We start from the raw sequence: 11,250 nt of genomic DNA on the forward strand, positions 1-11,250 counted from the left end.
GCATAGAAGTAGACCGCAGACTTTGAGGTTCGAACACAGAGCTCGGTGTTTGGGACTCAAACACCTCAGCCACTACTCGCCTGGAAACTGTGGATCTCCCAAAACACAGCCAAACCGGGAAGGCTGGGAAGCAGGACTTAATGGCTGAAGACGAGATGGAGGACACTGCTAAGCAAAACGAGACAGTGAAATGCAGTAGAGGGAAAACGAGGTAGGGGGGGGTGTGTGTGTGTGTGTGTGTGTGTGTGTGTGTGTGTGTGTGTGTGTGTGTGTGTGTGTGTGTGTGTGTGTGTGTGTGTGTGTGTGTGTGTGTGTGTGTGTGTGTGTGTGTGTGTAAACTAGAGTAGAAGTGTATAGTGACACGTTGCCAAAGACAGTAGGAAAGAGCCGGAAATAGGAGAGATTGGAGGGGAGGTGGGGAGGAGGGGAGGAGGGTAGGGTGGGGGATTGTGGGTTTGCGCGTGGGGTGGGAGTCTCACGGGATTGTTCAATTTAATTGGACTTTGGGGTTTTGAACATGCTCCGACAACATCAAAGGTCAGATACATATCAAGAGAGAGTGAGAAGAGAGATCGAGTGGGAGAGGGGGGAGAGAGACAACAGTGGGAACAGAGAGAGAGCGAGAGCGAGAGAGAGAGGAGACCATGCGAGTAATTTGCATTTTTTGGAGAGAAGATAAAGAAAGTTCTGGCAGAAACGTGTGGATGTGAATGGATTCAGATTTATTTTTCGTCACTAAATGTTGAGCAACAGGAATGGTTACCAAGACACTAGAGTTATCCTTGGAAGAAAAGTATGGACTATGGAACTTCGATGATCCCTAATGAATGCAGGCACACCTGACTAATCTGGATTCAGTATGATCATTATTCACATGACCCTGAGAAAGAAATGACCGTTATCACTTTTACACACACATTTCCAATAGCGTTATGTTTACATAATATATAACTGCACACGCTTACCATATACAATGTATCCTTTTAACGACCCTGAGCATGTGAATCAAACTGAATTATGCACCAACTCAAAAGGTCTTTCTGTACCCTGTTGGGTTGAATGTGTGCGTGGGCGTCTGCGTATCAAAGGCGTATAGAGAAATTGCATTCAGAAGGGCTTATATCAGAATTAACCCAGAGCGAGACCTTTATTCACAGTTTGACATTTTGTGTCTTTGTCGTCTCTGCTGTCACTTTTTTAGGGTCGTCCCATTCAGGCGGGCACTTTACAAACCACAACACAAATTATCTTTGCTGGCATTAACTCACGTGTACTGCAGCTCTAAATGATAACTACAGAGGACAGAAAGCACAGAGAGACAGGGAGACAGAGAGAACTGCAGCTCCATAGGATTACTACAGAGAGAGGGGACAGAAAGCAAAGAGGTTGCAGGGATCATAGAGAAGAGCGAGAGAGCGGGAGAGAGAGTTGGAAGGAGTACTGCAGCTCCATAGGATTACCACAGAGAGAGGACAGAAAGCAAAGAGGTGGCATGGATCGGGGAGACGAGAGAGAGAGCGGGGGAGAGAGTAAGAGCGAGAGAGCGAGTGAGAGAGAGATGGGTTGTGGCTGTCCCTTACTCACCGCTATGAAATCAATCAATGTTCGCCGACGGGTATATGATTTATGATTAGTGGATAGCGTGGTGTGTGCACAGAGAAAACAAAAGGCAATTTTATCTACCACGTTCGTTCCCGCTGCAGTGAAAAATATCCATTATAGAGAAATATAGATTATTGTATAGGAAGTATTGTGATTGTCGGATGTTTGTTTTTCTCGTATTAAAATGGGAGAAGTGAACTTCTACTCGATGTCACAGTCTCGCTCCCTGTTGAGGATGAGCCACCTATTTTCCGATAACTTATACGAGCCATTTCAGCGATTTCATGCTGCATATCACAAATCACAAGCAGTGTATAATACCGCAAAAAACCTGATCAATGAACATAAAATCTATCACAAAATAATTTAGCAGTGGTTCACATACAGCCTGTTGTAAATGACATGGTTTGTCAGCAGGAACTGGGGCTTGGGACTTACTGAATGATCTCTTTGGTTCCATGAGGTTGTGGGAGCTGAAAAAGGTCCATTCATGAAGGATCAAACCTAGTGCATACACAGTTTATTGGGGCTTTAGTATATCCAAGTATCCCATTAGACAAATTGGTCAACAGATAGAGGCGGAGAACCCATTTGTTAAAAAGAGGTAACATACCACGTAGCCAACTCGAGTAACAAAGTGGACACAGAGGGGATCTAGAATGCATAATCAACATGATCTGGTTGGAGTTAGCTTGTCTATAGCTAGTGGTGAAAAAAAATCAACCAATCAGATCAAACAGGAAGCTTTAACCATAGCAAACAAACCAAAATAGCCCAATCAAAACATTGTAGAATTAAATGTCCTTGAATAAATAAATAAACTGCCAACATTGGCAAACACAGCTGCTGCTTCCATAGGGAGAGTGCCATTCCCATTTCTATTATGACTCAGTTGAATACACCGGTTTGGTAAACAACGCGTTTAAGTGTCGCTGGCCATTTCAGGCGGCTGCGCGTCTCAAAAATATATTTTTCTCTCTTTCTGCAGAAATACAGACGGAGCTCCACTGACACATGTTGTGCTTCGAGAACAGGAGGGTGACACTCAGTTTCTACCTGACCCTGTCCCTGAGCACCCCCCCCCCCCCCCCCCCCCCATCACGCCTTACTTGATGTCCCTCGTGCTAAAAGACAGAACAGCTGTTCCCCGTTTGTCAGTTCAACCTGAGAGGCCTTCTGCGGACAGCTGTGGGCCCGAGACCCAAGCAGCGCAAGACAACAACCGAGACAACAAGAGCAACCGCGGTAGGAAGGAGGTGATTCATCAAATCACTAGACAAGTCTGCGCCTTGGTTTCTCGGGGCCTGGTTTGGTGCCAGCGTCGCTAGCGACATCAACGTGCAGCCATGCAAGTTGCTACAAAAGCCCCGAAATGTCCCAGAAGAGGAGCCCTCTGGGAGGGAGGATAAGAGGGGAAAGCGTGCATGCCAATATCACAGGGCTGTCCTTCAAAGTGTGCTCGGTGCTGATGTGGTGTGGGACCGATGAACAATACACATTCAATGACATACCTTTACTATTTTTTGGTGTAGAATACAAACATATTTGTAGTGTACAAATACGTTTAATCAATGGAAAATACCTGTGTATACGTTCAATTTGTGAGGAACGCAAAGCTGTGTAGAAACGTATCCTAAGGGTATTTTAAAATATAATTTGTTTCAATGGAGGTATTCATGGTTCTGCAAATTGACCAGGCTAGGTCATAGTCATCTCTGAGCAACTGTTACAGCCAACCGAATGCACAGGTTAATTGTTATTTTTCCCCCCCCCATAAGGTTTATCTTCCAGAGAAATGTGTACTTAGCCCCAATTAAACTTCTTAAATGTCAACTTCTGAAGCATGAATCAGCCCAACTCCATCTAGAAAGTGCAAGGCAGCCTACGCCATTGGCGTGGGTTGTATATAAAGACTGAAGGTCCATCTGTCACCGTTCTAAACACCAATGTTTTCCGTTATCAGGCTACTTTTACTCTGGAGAATTAGCACAGGGGTGAGCGCGCGCGCGGAGAGAGCGAGAGCGAGAGCGAGAGAGAGGTCTCCAGCCAGGACCAGAGGAAGCTGGCAAAACTTGCCATCAACTTTTATGCAGGAACTCTTCATGCGCAGTACACATCCTACTCTTACTGTTTGTGACCGATAGCCATTGCTTATTATTATTACCCTCTCGGCGCTCGTACATGTCAGAATCCGACAGATTTATGCTGGTTTTCCAGTGCCACACCGGTTCTGATATGTGGTTTTGTCGAGGCGAGAGAAGCTTTACTTTTTCCAGTCCATTGTGCTGAATGATTGCGCCTCCTTCTCCTTCGTTGTACTGGGTGTTGTGGGAACCCTAACCATCCGATTAAGAGGAAAGTCCTGATCTGAAGTTCTGCCATGGATTCCTTTAGAATATACTGTGTATACGTCACTGCATCCTCTTCTTTTCAAAACTAAATTGTGAAGATCTGACACACTATCCATTTTGAAAGGATATACGTATTGACATTTTTGAAACGAAAGTTTGCGGGACCTGATGATTAATTAATAGACAGGGGCAACTGCTGATAAAAATGTAATTAAAAGATCCATGAAAATTTCCGCAAGTCTGCACGATCGACAAATTATTCATAATTATCTCAAAATAAATAAAAAGGCTGCAATAGGTTATAAATACAAATACATAAAAACCGTCTGATGGATTGATATTGCTGTTAATTACTGCCCCATTTATCTTCAGTCAATTTAAAAGCACAACGTTCTTAAGGCCGCCTCAGTATTAATGCGGACCGCAAGACCTTCAGGTTGCATAAATACCTAGTCGAGACATAAATAAGTCAAGGTAAACCCAGCTTTTTTTGCTCAGTGTTTTTTCAATTTTCCGCCTTAATACAAAACATACCTGCAGGGACAGCATTTTTTCGAAACATAGCGTCCTATAAGTCTAGATTCCAGACTAAAAAGATCAGAGGCGGTTGCTACAACAGTTCAGATCCTGTTTATCCCTCCACTCCCGCCCGCCCTCCCCAGTTCACTAAATACCTTCCTCCTCTGCTCCAATAAAACATGTTTCTTTAAAAATCAGCACCCCCCGTCCAAACACCTCAACACTTCCTTGAACACAGATCAATCTCTCAACTGCTCTGACCACAACTGACCTCGGCTTTTCAGACTCAAACACTCTGCTTCTCCGTGCTGTACTGCTACTCATCATCTCCGTCTGGCTGCGTCATCATCAACCCCCCCGCCCCCCCCCCCCCCCCCCGCCCCCGACTCGTATGTTGATATGTCTGAGGACAAAGGCCAATAGATCACCTGTGAGGTTCTCAGTTAAATGTGGATGAACATGTGCGTGGACGCACTCAGCCACTATATCAAACGCTGGAGACGCGCTTCTCCGGCAGGACAAGAGTGAGGATCTTAAATGTTTCGGCTTTGAATGTTTTTACACCTCGCCCGTTTAACTAATGCTGAATAGGTCGATGGGTCCTTCAGAGGGAGTGTGTGTGTGTGTGTGTTTGTGTACCTCGTCTTCCTTGTAGAGCAGGGAAGTAAAGCGCCATGTTTCCGGGTGACCTCTGCTGTTTGTGTCTGAGCCCTGCGCTGCTGTGTGGTCCCAGGACCCTCCAGCGCTGAGCTTGTCCTGTCCGTCCATCCAGACACCAGCAATCAAAACCTTTTCACCTAAATGATCTAATAACTAACCCATCCACTGAGAGATTGGCAATTTAATGTAGCTAAATATATCAAATGAACAAAATCACTAAATTGAAGAAGTCAACAATCCTAAAAGTCCAAAGAGTTGAAGGGGATGATGCAACTAAAGATTGAAACTAGATATCAGGAATATGTATTTAGGATGTTTTGCATGGTCAAATGTTTCTTCCTAAATAATTAATAACTAAATGGTGGGCTCTTACTTACCACACAAATCGTGAAGTTGAAGTCCATTCCTCCACAAGTGAAAAACTCCAAATACTATGTGCAAAATAGTAAATACTACCGCGTGCCTCAGTCCCTAAGTTTGTGAGTTTAGCAATGTTCGTTGCTGCTTATGAAGATGATGATAATAGTGGTGAAACCGGTTAATTGCAAAGTTTGAGGACATTAAACATACACACATGGTGATCCATGCTACCATGTAGGAGATCCCTACCTGAGAGTGTGTGGGGATGATTGATTAATTAACAACAGGTGTGCAGCCTCGCCCAGCCTCAGAGTCTCAGACCAGGTGAAACTACTCCATCCAGCCACCAACCACACGCAGTGAGCATGCACTGTGGGGTGTTAACACAGAATCCCAACTTGTGAACAGTTAGTGTGTGGGCACTATTGGAGGACACTACCTAGCCAGTGCAATCGTAATTCTATGCATGGGTTCGAAAGAACAAATATATATACCTATGGGAGCTGCTACCCACTCGTTTGCAATAGCATGGATGTCATCTGCCGTGTTGCCATCAAGATTTTTGCAGGAAATACAAAACTAAATGCTCAATGGATTTGAAAAGCCCTAACTTCTTTTTGGACTGGCGTGCTCTACTTCTTCTGTTTATTACAGCTGTGTGCGACGTAGCCAGTACTGCCAACCCCTAACAAACTATGCTTTGCATCATCTAGTTTATTTGCTCCTTATTCACATATTTATTATCTATGTGTGACAAAGTTTGATAAAAAATGACTTGTCAATTGAATGGAAACATTGCTTATCATTTATATATACAAGTATAATTCATATGTTTCACAATTTAAATATTTGTTAGACATTGTCAATAATTAACCTGGGGTCATTGCATATCAGCCAAGTCCTTAGAGCATTTTTTACTGACTCTTGCATAATCATATGCGATCCTAATTGTTAAAGTAACACGGGCTTGCATCACATGCGCTAACAACCATTCACCACCATGTACAACCACCGACAGACGGAAGCAGCGACAGGCGCATGCATACAAACATGAGGTCCAAGTACATGAGTAGTCTACGCATTCCTAGACTGGTAAGTATGAAAACGCATTATTTCTCGCGTCACTACAAGCAATATCTAAAAAAAAGTGCTTACATAAGCTACTAACAATTTACCTTGGCATGCGACCACATGAAAACTGTATGGGGGTAAGACACACACAGAAACAACCACACTCATAAATAGTATATACATGGATGCCCGCTCGCACACACACACACACACACACAAACACAGACACACACACACACACACACACACACAAACACACACTTAGACACCCTCCCTACAGACATGCTCATGCACAAGCAACAACCCAACCACACACGTATAAACGAGCACAATGTCACTTTCAAAGCCACAGGTGGCCCCTTCTGATTGAGTCTGGGCTCCGCGGCCAATCAGGGTGAAGCCTGGGATCTGATATGAGACCAGAAGGGATGCGACGTCACTCTGACCGGGCAGGGGAGGCCTGTTAACCCTCCGAGCTGCCACTTCAGCTCACACCAGACACCCGCTCCACGCTCCCTCCTGTCTCACTGCATTAGCTCTGCATAGACCGACTTTACCTTGTGTCTAGTGGCGTGTGTGTAAGTGGGTCTGTGTGTGTGTGTGCGTGTGAGAGAATGGCGACAGGGGTGCCTGTGTCTGTGTGTCGGTGAAAAATGGGATGGGTTAGATGTTGAACGCCCCCCCCCCCTCCCCACCATCCGTAGTTGTTTCCGACGGCAACAGATGTTAAATACATATGTCATGGTGTGCCACACAAACACACACACACACACACACACACACACACACACACACACACACACACACACACACACACACACACACACACACACACACACACACACACAGGATCAGCGATGGCAAGGCTTACGCAGCAGTCTGCAGCTAAGTCCTGTGTAAGACCTCTTTGATATTCAGAGAGCATTCCAGGCTAAATTTAGCAAGCCGATCACATCTATAACCGCACCGGTCCTGCCGCACGGCTCCGCCACATAAGTCCTTAAGGCCAAAACGTAAGTCATTTTTCGATTTTTCGAAGAACCCCCAAAAAAACTTCATTGAAATCAATATTTTCAATCTGTCCGAGTTACATAGGATAGTAATACTCTTCGTGCTTAATATAACAACATCTTCTTGCATCATACGGGCAAACAAGCATCCACTGCAGTACACAATCCTTAAAAGACTGCCAGCAAAAAGGCCAGTGACACACACATGAATACAAACATGAGGTTCCAGTAAATGAGGAGCCTACACTTCATCTATTCTTTGTTCTCTCAACCAAACCTGGTTCGAAGTATATGATATTTTGCAGTTTTATCAGTGTAATTCTTTGGGGAGGCTAACTCTCTCTTCTATTGAGAAAGCCAGCGGACACCAGTTATGGATGGAACACTTCCAAGTGGAACATCTTAAACTCACTTGGTGCACTATAGCCCCCTCTGTCCAACGGTAACCTCTGAATCAACAAACCAAGCATCAAAACATCAGGTGGTTCTCAATGGCTTGGTTATCTGTGGTTCACTCAAATAAAATGCCAGTAAATAAAGGTAATTAATCAAATTGGAGATATCTCGGCCCACCTGCTGTTGGTTTAAAATCTATCAACATTTTCCGAGGAGCTTTAGTTTACTTAAAAGTGCCTAAAACGTAATGTATTTTTCACTCACCGTGTTGCCGTATCACATTGACTGAAGATCATATCCTCACCTCACAGGTTTTTTTCTACATCTGGGATTCTGCCCAGTAACCTGAGTACGCATGTTAGTCGACAGATTAAGATAAAGAACATTCAAAATGTCAAAAAGGGGGGGAAACGCTTCACAATGGGACAGAGCGCTCTGGTGGCATTTTGATTTGCCAGAGACGTACAGAGTCTGTAGAAATTAAGCAATGGGACTGAAATGACACGTTTTCACTGTCATGACAGATCTATTAAAGGCTCGGATTGAATGTGTGATGGTCTGGTTCTACTCTTAACAAATTTGGCATGTAGGACTACAACCTTGCTAGCCTGACATTGAACCTCTCGATTTTCCAAGGGGACCTTATCTTGGATAGACCTTCAACTAAACAGAGTGCTGTAACAAAATTGCTTCATTCAATTCCTCAATGGTGTTCCCAAAAGGCACAAAACAAATGAGTCACCGTGTCAAAGCCAGCTCATAAAAGATACATGGTTGTGATTGGCCCGATCCAGTACAGGTCTGCTGCAAACCGGTCTGACATGAGGGGTGGAGGACTGAAATAAAAGATGAGCTTGAACCTTAGAGAAAGTTGATGAATAGATAAAGTTGTTATCTATCTGTCTTCTCAGGAAACCTTACAGTTAGACACGAGTACTTCTCCGAAATATTTTCTTTTTTCGGCGGGTCTCAAGTAGCAGTCGGATCGAAATCGTTTTCCCAACTTTGATCCTATTACGACTCTTCGTCCAATCTTTATTCCTCTCTGTTTCTGGTGCTCTGAGATAGTTCCTTTTAAAAGGAACGGCGACATCTCATTAGTCTTGTCATTTGACTGGAAATGACTGAATGCATGGGGGACATGACAGTTAAATGGACTGCAGGTCGGTGGGGGGGGGGGGGGGCGGCAGGTACAAAAGAGGCAAGGACAGTGGGGTTGTGGGTGTGTGTGGGAGCGGGGAGGGTGATGGAGTAAAGGTACAGTAAGTGACAAATGAAGACAAAGAGGGCGATATATTAACTCGCTCCCGAGGAGACAAGCATGGAGATGGTGATTGGTGAGAGGGGGGAGCGTACGCTTTGGACTGTATGGATGTACATGATCAGGAACTCATGAGATATATCAGAATAAATAAAAGGATTTGCTGGGAAACTTTAGAAATGAATGGCAAACAGGTGCTCAATAATGACTAAAACGAGAGAACACCGATGTTTGCATGCAAGCTTGCGTATAGGTGCGTGCGTGCCTGCCGCAACTTAATAATATTAAATTCAGCAATCATTGCTGTGAATTTGAAGGCATTTTTAACCGAGGGAAATTACAGAAATGTACAGTATATATATATGGAATTAGATATGTGTGTTTCCTCTGGTTGTTCTCCAAGTAAAGTCAATTCAATTGTATATATTTCAGGAACATTTTAGATGTTTGTTGTTAACCTGTTTAGTTTCACCCATACCTAAACTGTAAGTATAAGTATGAGTATACATAATTGTTTATTTGCAATGTAGCACTTTTGCCATTGAAATAAGACATTTTGTACATAATACATATGCCCTTTTGCCATTTTTAACATACTTGGTGGGCTAATGTCATTTTGGCAAATTATATTTGGAACAGATGTTTAGTAAAGCCAGGAGGGACGGTAATGATTACCCGGAACGGTTTTGTCCTTTAAGACAAGCCTGCCAAATTCCCATCTAGATTCAGGTGCTGAAATATGAAAAGCTGTAGATTGACAGGTCATCTATCATGTATCACACCATGCATAGCAAATTGCAACAAGACCCCGGATTGACCTAGCCAGAAGTAGTTTCTAGGAACTTTATCGTGTTTGTGCGTGAACAACAACATCTATAAATAACTCTGAATGTATAAAGAGTACAGACGGAGAGACACAGAGATGGATAAGTTTCCTTTGAGTATTCAAAAAAAGGTAAAAAAAGTTTTAGTTTAAACCTTTCCTTCTGTTCTCACCAAACTGCTAGCAAGTAAAACCAGCAATGCTGGCTGCATTGATTATAGGAACTACCACCGATCTAACCCATCCAAGGAGACCGAATGGAACCAGGAATTTAGAGTTGTTGTCCTTGTTGTTGTGGTTATGGAGTGAGCCCTATATTATTTATTTTATTAGTATAGGTCTGACCTTTGGTGTTTTCCTCTTGATGCCAGCCCTTGTAATATAGATGAGTTGTTGCAGGGGAAACATACAGTATGTAATGTGCTGGCTGGTTGCCATGGCCTACACGGTTCTAATGATGTTAACAACTCTGAAGGCAATTGTACAACAAAGATGTCAGCATCGTCATCTCCATGTAGTTTTAGGTAAAGAGCAACTTCAAGAGCACTTTCAAATAAAATAAAATAATATTGGAAAATAAATACATTTATATAAGAAAAGAATGTTACACACAAACTTATAAGTGGGGTCAGAGGAAGACAACATAACGAGAAAAAGTTGGCTGCGGAAATTGAAAGGATGTGCGAGAAAGCAGAGGCCAGACTTTGAAAGAGAGAGATCGAGAGGGGAGAGAAATAGACAGAAACAGAGAGGTGGAGAGATAAAGAGGGATGGAGAAGTGGGAGCGGCAGAGAAGGATGGAGGGAGGGACGGACGAAGATGGAAGGTGTGTGACAGACTGAGAGAGAAAAGTATAAGAGAGCGAGAGAGAGTGACCCTACTGGTGAAGCCAAATCAACTGTGATCTCTTCTTCTCCTATTTTGCGATGGAAAAAGAGGCAATTTAAAAAACACTGGGGCAAGTGTGACCATCAGAGGCACGTTGACCGGGATCAGGCTAGAAAATGACCATTGAGTCGGCACTGACAGAATCTAAGGGTAGTGTTGGGGCCAGGGAGTTGGAGAAAGAAAAACAGACATTTCTACATCTGGGATGGAATCAGTGGGCTCTCCTTTAATCCCCTTTTAATATTCTGTGTGTGTACGTACGTGGAGGTTGGGTTACCAAATAACCCCCATGCAAAACAACCTCGGGCT

General features: G+C 43.7%; 1 long non-coding RNA gene across 1 annotated transcript in view; it reads right to left on the bottom strand.

Moving 5' to 3' along the window:
- Positions 1 to 5,856, bottom strand: part of LOC130375428 (uncharacterized) — a 28,967-nt gene extending 23,111 nt beyond the window's left edge. The window contains exons 1-2 of the long non-coding RNA XR_008893839.1: positions 5,510 to 5,856; positions 5,112 to 5,228 (exon numbers count right to left, since the gene is read on the bottom strand). This is a non-coding gene — a long non-coding RNA (uncharacterized LOC130375428). The remainder of the gene's footprint in view (positions 1 to 5,111; positions 5,229 to 5,509) is intronic.
- Between the last annotated feature and the right edge of the window lie 5,394 nt (positions 5,857 to 11,250).

The sequence above is a fragment of the Gadus chalcogrammus genome, chromosome 22, assembly GCF_026213295.1.
Source record: "Gadus chalcogrammus isolate NIFS_2021 chromosome 22, NIFS_Gcha_1.0, whole genome shotgun sequence".
NCBI lineage: Eukaryota > Metazoa > Chordata > Actinopteri > Gadiformes > Gadidae > Gadus > Gadus chalcogrammus.